At 38.9% G+C, this 13,178-nt stretch overlaps 1 long non-coding RNA gene across 2 annotated transcripts in view; it reads right to left on the reverse strand.

Annotated features, from left to right (window-relative positions):
- Positions 1-13,178, reverse strand: part of LOC136171112 (uncharacterized) — a 1,397,893-nt gene that overhangs the window by 1,126,511 nt on the left and 258,204 nt on the right. The gene's annotated exons all lie outside the window — the stretch shown is intronic.

A 13,178-nucleotide genomic window follows, 5' to 3' on the forward strand; every position in this document is an offset into this window, starting at 1 on the left:
GGAGATAGTGGAGGTTTCTGTCTTGCTTTTACAGTTCCCGTAAATCCTCATTCTTACTTTGATGTGCACCATTGCTGCAGAATAATGCTGCCACTGTCTGAAAATGGTTGACCTTAGTCATAAACCTCTGTAGGGGACTAATTCCTTAGTGTGAAGTCACTCAGTCTTGTCCGACTCTGTGTGGCCCCACGGACTGTAGCCTATCAGGCTCCTCCATCCATGGGATTTTCCAGGCAGGAGTACTGGAGTGGGTTGCCATTTCCTTCTCCAGGGGATCTTCCCAACCCAGGGATTGAACCCAGGTCTCCCACACTGTAGGCAGACGCTTTACTGTCTGAGCCACCAGGAAGTCATAAGCTTCTGTACTGGACTAATTCCTTAAGCTACATTCTAACTTTCTTTTTCTCCAGCTTTCTGACTTCATCTCTCACTGCCCCAGCCCTCTCTTCTTGAGCTTGCCTCGGTCTTTGGACTTGCTGTTTGTAGTAGTGCTTTTCGACTACAAACTTGGTCTCCTTTCAGCTATGATTTGGATTCTCCCCAGGCTAAACTAGGTTCAATTCCAACATGAGACAACATAAAACTCTAAAGCTACTTACCCAATTTTCCCATCACTCTTTTTTCATGGAAAGAGATATGGAAGCCAGAAATTAATTCATTCTCAATAACTTTGAGTGCCATAATTCTGGATCAAAATATAATTTTCTCTCAGAATATGACCAAAGCCAAGTGTATGCTGAATATTAACATATTTTTTATCAGTTCTGATTTTAATAATTTCAACAGAAAACAGATGCAAACAGATCATTTTATAAGCAGTCATCAAACTCATGGAGCTGACATTGGGTGCTACTTTAGAAAACAAGTAATTAAACCTTCTTCCATCATTATCTAAATAGCTGTAAAAATAAATGTGTCATTTGCAGTCTGAAAGAGTTGGTTGGCAAAGTTGAGTGACATTCAAGTTTATTTTAAATCAGGGCTTCCAGTTTTGGAGTTTTCTTGTAAAGAAATTCCTTTATGGAATAAAGAATTCCTTTATGACTACTCTTCCCATTGCCTTGGTGCCAATGGGAACGCAAAGAAGTTTAGTGTGTATCTTTGTGTTTTAATGCATCTGGGAGACATACCACACATTAAGATGACAGATGGGAAGAACCACCATTGACTTTAGGCAATTCAGAGGTTTCCAAGAACCCATAAATTTTGTGTTCCAGAAGTTTAGGCACTAGTTTGAAAATAATAAATTAACTATGCTAATGTAGTGAAAAAACTTTGCTTTTATATAATGAGGAAAAACACAAATAATATACATCATCCTATTAACATCCAACCTAGTGGTTAATCCTTTTTTATTCCCTAAAAGTCTATAAATTATGATACCTCTACTCTGAAGTGGAAATTTGTGACATTTGGGAATTCTAGAGGACACTTCTGAGGCTGGAATTGTTCCAGTTTTCATCATGATATAATGTTTCTCAAATCTGAGAGAAGGAAAATAATATTTTTTTGTGTGTTAAATGCCTATTCCATAGATTGAGCCAACTGCTTGCAGGACCATATGTCACTTGGGGTGGGTTAAATATAGTAGACAATCAAGGAATGGTGAATAGGGTGAGAGATCCTGTGCTTAGTCACCCAGGCATGTCTGACTCTTTGTGACTCCACGGACTGTAGCCTGCCAGGCTCCTCTGTCCATGGGGATTCTCCAGGCAAGAATACTGGAGTGGATTGCCATGCCCTCCTCCAGAGGATCCTCCCAACCCAGGGATAAAACCCAGGTCTCCTGCATTGCAGACGGATTCTTTACCCTCTGAGCCACAAGGGAAGCCCAGGAATATTGGAGTTGGTAGCCTACCCCTTCTCTAGGGGATCTTCCTGACCCAGGAACCAAACCGGGGTCTTCTGCATTTCAGGTGGAGTCTTTACCAGCAGAGCTACCAACTGCATTTTAATATAATTTTTATTTTCTTAGTACTTATTTATTTGGCTGCTTTGGGTATTAGTTGCAGCACATGGGATTTCATTTCGTCATGCAGCATCTTTCGTTACAGTGCAGACTGTCTAGTTGTGGCACGCGGGCTTCAGTAGTTGTGGCTCATCGACTTAACTTCCCCGTGGCATATAAGATCTGACTTCCTTGACCAGGGATTGAACCCACATCCCCTACATAGCAAGGCAGATTCTTAACCACTGGACCACCAAGGAAGTCCCTAATGTAATTTTTAGAGATTAATTTCCATTTACAGTTACTACAAATATCAGTTGTATTCCCTGTTACACAATATATCCTTGTAGCTTATCTTACACCCAACAGTTTGGACCTCCCACTTCCTCATCCCTATATTGCACCTTCCTCACCCCCTGGTAACCACTGGCCTGTTTCTGTATCTGCTAGTCTGCTGCAATTCTGTTTTATCCACTAGTTTTTTTTGTTTGTTTGTTTGTTTGTTTGTTTGTATTTTGGGGATTTCACATATAAGTGACATCAGACAGTGAAAAGTGAAAGTTAGTCACTCAGTCATATCTGGCTCTTTTTGATCCCATGAACTTTAGTCTGCCAGGCTTCTCTGTCCATGGAATTCTCTAGGCAAGAGCACTGGAGTGGGTTGCCAATTCCTTCACCAGGGGATCTTCCTGAGCCAGGGATTGAACCCAGGTCTCCTGCATTGCAGGCAGATTCTTTACCGTTTGAGCCATCAAGGAAGCTCTATCATATAATATGTGTCTTTGACTTATTTTGCTTTCTATAGCATAAAACATTTAATATAAACAATACCTTGCATAAATAATCAGTAACTTCTCAAATATCATTCATTTCATTCTCAAAAATATATTTATTTTAAAATCCATAGTTACATGTACTTATTATTGAGGAATTTGATCTGTGGGTTTTAAATGTTTTACTTTAAATCTGAATCATACCTCACAGACAAATTAATGTTTCATGTCGTTTATACTGAATACATATTAGACCTTATTTCTGAAATCTGAAAAAAGTCAGTTACACTTAACAAAAGGGAAATATTTATCAGTGTTGCTTACTGAAATTTTACCATATAATTTCTTGCTTTAAGATGAAAAGACTCAAAATTACCAGATAAGCATTTACTTTTTTTCTCCAAAACAAAGCTTGTGAAGAAATCAAGTACACAAAGAGCTCTCCTGAACCGTGTTCAACTCTAGGCCCCCTAGAGGGATAGATGTAAAGAATGAAAGACTCCAGTTCACCTTTGAGGAGAAAATGGGAGGTTAACGCTGATTAGGCAGCAATAGGACATTTCAAAATAAAAGTGCCAGTGTTCAGCTCCCTGGGAATCTCAACCAACATCCAAACTTAGACAGTCTGCCCATATTATTTAAGAATGTGTGTTCTCATACACAACAAAATCAAATATAATTTGTGTTACTTCTCCGTGTGTGTGTGTGTGTGATCTTAGAAAAAGAGCAATTATAAAAAGTGAAATGTTCGGAGAGTTCTCTGAGATCTCCCAAGAAGTTTGGTCAAAAGGATAATGAGCAGAAAACAAAAACCAGCTTCAGTTTGTGTAGGGCAAAAGCAAAGAAATGTTTGACTCTTTTCAACAATTGTGGTCATCTACTCAAAATCTAAAAGGAAGTCTCACTTGGATTATGCCTTTAGACATACCTTGACTCGAAGGCTTTCTCTAAAGCCTGAGTGCCCTCAGTCAAGACTGCTCCTTGAATTTGGTTAAAGCAGAACACAACCATAATTTCAAAATTGTTACGTTCCAGTGATCAAAAACCTAGATGGCACTCTGGCCATAATTAAACCTCCCTTCCAAAAGTGCATGCTCTTTGACAAAATGTCAATAGAAGCAACCAGAAATGAAAATGACTTCAATTTCCAAGCACTCATTCTACCATTTACTACCATTTCACTCCTACCTCTAGCCCAGGCCATCATTACCACTCATCTAGGCAAGCCACACACTTTGGTAAATCTTTTTACTGAGCCTTTACTTATCCCGTTGTTACTCTTTTCCATTCTCCACAAATATTAAAAAGTGCATCAAATCATACCACTTCTCTGTTTAAAATATCCTAATGTCTTCCCAATTAGATTTAGAACACAATTCAAAGTCCTTACCGTGGCTAGGAAGCTCTGCATAATTTGGCCTCTATCTCTTTGACTTCATCCTTACATCTTTCTCTAGTTTGCTCTTCTAGCTACATTTTTTTTTTTTAATTTTTTATGTGAACCATTTTTTAAGTCTTCACTGAATTTGTTACTATATTGCTTCCGTTTTGGTTTTTTAGCTGTGAGGTGTGTGTGATCTTAGCTCCCCAGCCAGGGATTGAACCCACACACCCTCTGCTGGAAGGTGACGTCTTAACCCCTGAACCACCAGGTTGGTCCCTCTACATTGGTCTTGATGCTGATCCAGTGTTCTCATGACAGGACATTTGCGCTTGCCAATCTCTCTGCCTACACGCTTATTCCCCAAAGGTCCACGTGCCTCACTTCATTTAGGTATCTTCAATACCACCTTCTCAGAGAGTACTTCTCTGACCAAATGGTCCAAAAACCTTTAAATTTTCAATTCTTTACATGATTCCCTGTTCAAATCAGATGACCTTTTGGGGACTCAGTTTCTTCATAAATTCAGTTCAGTCCAGTTGCTCAGTTGTGTCACTCTTTGCGACCCCGTGGACTGCAGCACGCCAGGCCTCCCTGTCCATCACCAACTCCCAGAGTTTACTCAAACTCATGTCCATTGAGTCGGTGATGCCATTCAACCATCTCATCCTCTGTCATCCCCTTCTCCTCCCACCTTCAATCTTTCCCAGCACCAGGGTCTTTTCAAATGAGTTGGTTCTTCGCATCAGGTGGCCAAAGTATTGGAGTCTCAGCTTCAACATCCATCCTTCCAATGAACATTCAGACTGGTTTCCTTTAGGATGGACAGGGTGGATCTCCTTGCAGCTCGAGGGACTCTCAAGAGTCTTCTGCAACACCACAGTTCAAAAGCATCAATTCTTCAGTGCTCATGCATTATTAGTTATCTATTGCTGTATAACAAGTGTTATATCCTAAATTGTTTGTGTCTGTCCAAACTCATGTGTTGAAGTCCTAAAGCCCAAGGGTGACAGTATGAGGAAGCGAGGTCTTTGGGAAGTGACTGGGTTGTAAGGGCTGAGCCCTCGTGAGTGGGATTAGCGCCCTAATGAAGGAGGCCCCAGAGAGCTCTCTTGTCCCTTTCACCATGTGAGGACACAATAAGAAGATGCCTTGTAGACCAGGAAGTGAATCTCATCATATACCAGATCTTCTGCCACCTAGATCTTGGAGCCTACCAGCCTCCAATACTGTGAAAAATAAAGTTTTGTTGTTTACAAGCTACCTAGCTTGTGGTACTAAGTTATTGCAGCCTGAACAGACTAAGACGATAATTTACCCCAAAAATGTAGCCACTTACAAGATGAATATTCATTATCTATTTTTCTCTGGGTCAGGAATTCAAATGCAGCTTTGCTGGTCTGGCTCAGATTATCTCTTAAGGCTGTAATCAAAGTGTGCCTGTGTACATGCTAAGTTGCTTCAGTTGTGTCCAACTCTTTGCAACCCCATGGATTGTAGCCTGCCAGGGTCCTCTGTCCATGAGATTCTGCAGGCCAGAATGCTGGAGTGGGTTGCCATGCCCTTCTCCAGGGGATCTTCCTGACTCAGGGATCAAACCCATGTTTCTTACATCTCCTGCATTGGCACGCGGGTTCTTTACTACTAGCAACACCTGGGAAGCTCAATCAAAGCATAGACGTAGTTAAATCAAGGTTCTGCTGAGGATACTTCCAAAACCACCTATATGGCCATTGGCAGACCTTAGGTCCTCATTGGCCATTGACTGGAGATGTTAGTTTCTTATCATATGACCCTTGCCGCAGGGCGCCTCACAACACAGCAGCTGTTTTCCTTCAGAGACAACCTGTGAGACACGAAGAGAGGAAAGGAAAATGGCAGCTACCTTTTCTTTGTAACCTGATCTTGAAAGTGATATCCCATCACCTTTGCCATATTCTGTTGTTTAGAAATGAGTCACTAGGTCCAGCCCACACTCAAATAATCAAGAGAGAATTGTGATTCATCAGAGGCAAGCCTAAAGGCTGTCTGCCACACTTGTGTATCAAATGGAAATGATATTCCCTGCCATGCAAAATGGTTGACTATAAAAGCACAAGATAAATATATTCGCACTAACTTATATGCATATACAGTTGATCCTTGGTGTCAACCATTTCCACATCCTTCAGTTCAACCAAATATAGACCAATAATATTCAGGGAAAAAAAATCCAAAAAGTTCCAAAAAAGCAAAACTTGAATTTGCTGCTTGCTCAGCAACTATTTACATAGCATTTACATTGTATTTACAATTATTTACATAGCATTTACATTGCATTATGTATTGTAAGTAGTCTAAAGATGATAAAATTATGTAGGAGGATGTGCATGGGTTATACAGAGACACTGTGTCATTTTCTATAAGGAACTTGAGCATCTGCTGATTATAACATCTCTAGGGATCCAAGGATCAAGCTATTGGGGATGCTGAGGGATGACTGTAACTTATTTCAAGTCCTTGTTGTAAAGACTTACACTAATATATATAAAGTCAACACAAAAACTTTCTTGCAGATGAAAAAGATTTAAAGGGAATTTCTCATTGCACAGAAATCACTATTAGAGTTATGACCAGAATTCGAAAGATAAAATAGCATTCTGTACTTTACCCACTTGTTTGTGCTTTGATTTTTTTTTTTAACCCATAAGAAATGCAAGTAGTAGCTTTTAATGCCTTTTCCAACAAAATTCTAGATGCCAAGTATAATTATTCTAAATATTTAGAATCCTCATAGGAAAATAAATGTACTTCCAGCATTAAAAATTTAATGAGCTTAGCCACAAATTTTTAAGTCACAAAGTTAAAATAGTCATAAGGCTTCAGAGCACATATAAGATCTGAAATACTTGCTTGGAAATTAAACTAACTTCAGGAAATTAAACTATCATATATTTTCATAGAAAAATATAGTTTATAGATGTTATTTTCAAGAAATGGCATTTCATTCCACTGAAATGGTAAATATCAAATAACTCAGACACTCTAGAAATAAAGACATAGACAAGTTATTTTCTAAAAGTGTCTGTAAGACTTAAGGGCCCAGAACTTAAAAGGTCCACAAGGGAATAAAGGAAAGATCTTAAATCTAGGACACTTTTTATTCACAATCCACTACATTTCTCACTCTATAGCAAAAAACATTTCAATAAATATGTGGCAGCCTACAGTGTATAAAATATACCATGCAGAAAAGTGATTAATAATAAAAAGAAAAAAGAAGACAAGAATACTCTTAACTAGAAACTCAAAATCTAGTCCAAAAGATAAGGCATAACCACATAAAATGGTAACCTAACCATAATGCCAAATGTCCACTTGGTCATCCTTCCCTTCAAGATCTATATAAGATTAGCTTGAACCTCAAACTGCTCATTCAATTGGAAGACAGTTGTCTTCCTCTGAATTTATGAAAATCTCCCGCCATCTCTCGAAGCTCTCTGACTCTGATTTCTCCCTTCTTAATCCTCCATCTTCTTTCCATTTTCTGGTGGTTAGGTTTCCTTCATCCTCACTGCTCCTCTTTAACCTTGATGCAGCCCTCCACTGATTTAATTTGTTTCCCACAAAACCACTCACATCAGGCTTTTGTGTGTGTAACAGCCATAACTGAGTATTTGAGAAGAAAGAAAAGAGCTGATATCACAAGCACACAGGTGCCTAAAACTTGTCTTAGACATCTGCTAGGCCATTTCCACCAGTTGCCAGCCTTCCCCCGAGAGGTGTGGTTCTCTGTTCCTCTCTTCAGTCTCCCCCCTCCAATCTTGTTTCAATTTTGTTTTCTGTTTGTGCCTCAGTGACATTTATTCTCCTTGGCTTATGTTCTCTCTCCAAGCAGAATCAAAGTTTGCCTTAACAAGAAACAGTCTTCTGCCTAGGAGAAATTCTGGGGCCAGTTGTTTCTGAAAGACAACTTTCGTTGCCCTTTCCACCATGTTAAATACTGAGAATACACAAGGTCAGTCCTTTTCGTACATTTGCTTATGGTCATTTTCTAATTTAAGATTCACTTTCTTCAGCTCTTTGTCTAAATTAGTACTTAATTTTTAGTTGTCAGCATGTGTAGGGATCACTTAGACTGCTTCTTTAAAATGTAGATTCCTGATGCTCACCCTGATACCCTGAATCAGGAGCTATGAGGTGGGTCTCAGGGACTGTGACCACCACCTAAAAGGGATCCTGACAGTAGTGGTCCAAAGGACACAATTTTAGAAACATTGACCTTTTTGTAAATAACATGGATTTAGTTCTCAGCTCCAAAGAGTGCCAGGAACATTGTATCCTCAGATTGAAAGTAATCTATAGTCATTTTTTCCAAAAGGTTACAATCTTTAAAATTGTAAAATTGGTGAAAAGTTTGGAAATTTTTCCTGAAGCTTGGGGGGTGGGAGCTAGAAAAGATAAACTTAAGTATAAATACATATACAGAAATGAAAGGCCCATGTAGGCAGAGATTTTTATTTGTATTTCATTGATGGAATTTGCGTGAGCTTCCCAAGTGGCTCAGTGGGTAAAAAATCTGCCTGCAATGCAGGAGACTCAGGAGATGCTGGTTCAATCCCTGGGTTCAGAAAATCCCCTGGAGAGGGGCATGGCAACCCTCTACGGTATTCTTGCCTGGAGAATACCATGGAGAGAGGAGCCTGTCAGGCTATAGTCCATAGGATCGCCAAGAGTCAGACACAACTGAAGTGACTGAGCGCACATGCAATGATGAGCTGCTAGCAGCTGGACAAGTGCCTGGACTATGGTATTTCTTAACCCTTATAAGAATATTAAATACTAAAGCAATCAGTTATGGACACAAAAAGGAAAGTTATGAGGTTACTTCAATATAATTTTTGAGATATTCAGGAGCCAAAGAAAATAATAGCTAAAATCTAGAATGTGGAAAACCAAGTAGCAAGATATTTAAAAATTATTCTATCCTCTTAATATGCTAGAGGAAAGGCTAAATTCAAATTAAAGGAACACTCCCACTGATTCCTCTATAGGATATCTTCACATTCACATGAAAATAATCTCCTTATTATATGACAGAAACAAATTACTGAAATGTACCTGAGAAAACTGAATTTCAAGCTAGAGCAGACTCTTCTGGGAAAACTGAGTTTTAAGTTAGTTTGTATTCTTTGTCAAAATCTGATGTCGTCCTTCACGGGCAACTTTCCAGGGGCCAAAGTCATCACATTCTCTCCTCCCCTCATGAAATTTTTAAAGTGTGTGTTAGAGCAGAAGTCTTATAAAAATGTCTGTCTCTTAAGAAAGTAAAAACCTGTCTGCTATGGGGATAGCCATCTCACTTTATGGGGAAAATATCTGATTCCAACATCACCCTCTGTTCAGAAATTAATTTATGAAACAAACATTTGGCAATCTGAAATGTTTCTCCACTAGTAACAACACTGTAGACATTTGGTCAAATAAATGTAACCATTTAGACATATCAGCTAACCACAAAAACAGGGCTCTACTATACAAATACCCTGGAAGAAAACTGCATCACATATGTAGCTGATTTCTACATTTTGATTATGCTGTGTGTGTTGTAAATGAAGTATTTTGCTTCAGTCTTTACTCCTTTGACCTTTTAGAGTCTTAGTGAGACTCCCAAAGCAACAATCAAAGCACAGTGTTCCATTTTGGAAGCATTCAAAAAGCAATGCACTTTGGCTAAATTTAGTTGTAGCATTCAGAATTTAAAAACACATCCAGCCATCTTTCTAGGAGACACATAGTCACTCATTTTCTATTTAAGTAAATTGGTCAAATAATAGTTGCTTCTTCTTAGCTCACTCATGCTAAAAAATAAAGCCGGATTGGAGGGAAGAGGGAAGACAATAACAAAAACTGACCCATGTAAGGCTCTTAATGACTGCAACTCAGGCATATTCATTTTGTAGGACACTAAACAATGGATACTTTTGTGCTCATTTTAAACTATTCTGGCTCAGAAAACACAAATTACAATTAAAATTGAGGCAACAAAATTATAAACTGAAGACATTAAGAATTGCTCATGTTGAAGAAATATTGTCTGCTTTATCAAGAATTATATTTGGCAATTGAAAATAAACTGAAAGTTAGGGGGAGAAAATTCAAAGTAGTAGTTCATCTCCTAAATGATAACTTGAGAAATATCATATCTTTAAGCATTCAAAAGTTTATTCATTTAAGCAATAGCCCAGATTTAAGATGTGTTTTGCTTATGATACTTAGTCAGAAATTTTTTCTGGGTAACATAATTTAAAAGAGTTCACCAAGCACTAGAAAGTCAGCTCTTCAGCTCCTCACAGTTAAATTACTTTCTGGGTGTGAAAAATTGCTAGATTAGAGAGACCAGATGCATTTGGAAAGTTTAAGCACCACTCAAAAGCAGTCTAGCCTTCAGCACTGGAAATCTAGATTTTAAAAAGCAGCTATTTTTGTTGTTGTTGTTGTTATTTAATTTTCTTTATTGTGGCAAGAATACAACATGAAATCTAGCCTCTTAGCAAATTTATGAGTGTGTTGTTATTGTTGTTTAGTTGCTAAATCATGTCCAACTCTTCCGTGACCTTATGGACAGTAGCCCTCCAGGTTCTTCTGTCCATGGGGTTTCCCAGGCAAGAATGCTGGAGTGGGTTGCCATTTCCTTCTCCAGGGGATCTTCCCAGCCCAGGGATTGAACCTGTGTCTCCTGCATTGCAGACAGATTCTTTGCCGCTGAGCCAACAGGGAAGCCGTTTTGAATGTATAATACAGCATTGCTGACTACAGATGCTACGCTGTACCGCAGAGCTCTAGAACCATTCTTCTTGCATTGCTGAAACTTTTTTGCAGTAACTCCTCATTTCCTCCTCCCTCCAGTCCCACCATTCTACTCTTTGGTTCTATGAACTTGACTTAACTTTATTTTTTAATTTATGTATTTTTAATTGGAAGATAGTTGCTTTAAAAGATTGTGTTGGTTTCTGATTTACTTTATGCAAGTGGATTTATGCAGCATTTGCCTTTCTGTGATTGGCTTATTTCACTTAGCATCATATCCTCAAGATTCATCCATGTGGTTGCATATTGCAGAATTTCCTTCTGTCTTAAGGCCAAATCATACTTTATGGTATGTATGTACCACATTTTATTAAATAAATAAAAAAACAGTTCTGTCAGAATTTACAAAATTGTAAATCAAGAGAAAAGCCAGTCTGGCTTCTGAAACAGTAAATTTGTCTAAGGGGGCCTCAGTGTTGAGGCATGTTTTCCAACAGCACAGAACCCAGTGTGAAAAGATGGGAGTTAAAGGAAAGGAATTAGGAAAGCCATTCTTCCATCCTCCTGCCCTCCTGCCCACATGCATCTAACCTGAACTGTGGGGTACTGTCTCTGGCTGATCAGGTTCTGCTGGGGTAGAAATCTCAGGGAAGAAAAGAGAAGGAGTGTGGTAAGGAAGGAAGCAAGAGAGAACATGAAACGCACCCAGATCCACTTATTTTGTCACATAAATTTGTTGGCATAAGATTAAATTCCCCCAGGGACTTCCCTTCACTGGTTAAGATTTTGCCTTCCATTGAAGGGGGTGCAGGTTCAATTCCTGGTCAGGGAGCTGAGATCCCACATGCCTTGCAGCCAAAAACCAAAATGTAAAACAGAAGCAATATTGTAACAAATTCAATTAAGACTTTAAAAATAGTCCACAACAAAAAAATATCTCAAAAAAAAAAAAAACAAGATTAAAGCCCTTTACCAATCTCCTCTACCCCTTCCCCAACAAACACGAAGCATTTCTCAACTGTATAAATCTCTACTGGATCACAGGAAAATCTAAAATTATGTCTGTACTCTTAGAAATTAAAAAAAAAAAAAAAAAAAAGAGTTGAACATCATTGTGTATTAGATGCAAAAAGTGAAGGAGTCAACATCAAACCTGGGTTAGGGGTGTCTTCCAGAAGCCATGCCCTTGCCACAGTAGAGCCTCCCTGGTGGGTAGCAGGAATGGGAGCTCAGGGTGAGGAGATCCCACAAACAGAGTCTAAACAAAACAAGCAGAAAGCTCACCAACAGCTAACACATATTTAAAGGCTTCCTGAATTCGATAGTGAATGAAAGTCCACTAAGGCCAATTCTGGATGGCACCCCACTGGAAAATCCCATGGACAGAGAAGCCTGGTGGGCTACAGTCCGTAGGGTTGAAAAGACTCAGGCTCAACTGAGCACACATGCGTGCAGGCAGGCACTTAGGGCATACAAGTGTTGGGATCAGATTGGAGACGCAGGAATATTTGTACATCAGAGCTGCAATGAAATTCTATGTGATGTCTTCTGGCACAGCAGCTTTATTTCCAGAGATGTTCTAATTTCAAACCATCGTTCCAGAAGTCAGCAAATTGTAAGCCTGAATACACAGAAACTGCACCAAAGAATACTGATGAAATCTTTCCCCATCCTCTCAAACCACAAATCTTGACTGTAGCTATCAAGAAAATGTTTGCTTGCAAACATTTAGAAATAATTGTGAGAGTTCAACACAAAACTTGGATGAGGTAAGTAGCATTGTTCAGCATATAAATGTTTGCACAAGCAAGAAGGATGCATTCATAAGAACAGGATATGTTCACAGAACAGGGTGTGTTTGGGGAGGCTGTCAGAGGCCATAAACTGAAAAAATTGGGGGCAGATGTGGTCACCTTTAGACAACAGATCACAGAGATTAAGAGCAAGGGCTGTGTGGGGAAGCTAACCCAGAGCTGTATGTTTTACCCACATCTTACTGGTTGTGAGACCATGTAGTTAATTATACTACCATTTCTGAATCTTAGTCTTACTGTCTTTAAATGAAAATAAGACATTTTCTTTTTGAAGTAAGCTGGAAATGCATTGTGCATGATTTAGCATAGTGTCTGGCATATAGTAAGAACTCAACCTAGATTTGAGTCATTTTTCAATTGTTTCCTTTTTAACTAGATAAATCGGGAGAATGCAGCGATGATTATTCCATCCCTGTGTGTAGAATCAGAAAGTATTTTGGTCACTTTCCATGTGTCAATACATTATAGACTTG

This window comes from Muntiacus reevesi, chromosome 6, assembly GCF_963930625.1.
Source record: "Muntiacus reevesi chromosome 6, mMunRee1.1, whole genome shotgun sequence".
Lineage (NCBI taxonomy): Eukaryota > Metazoa > Chordata > Mammalia > Artiodactyla > Cervidae > Muntiacus > Muntiacus reevesi.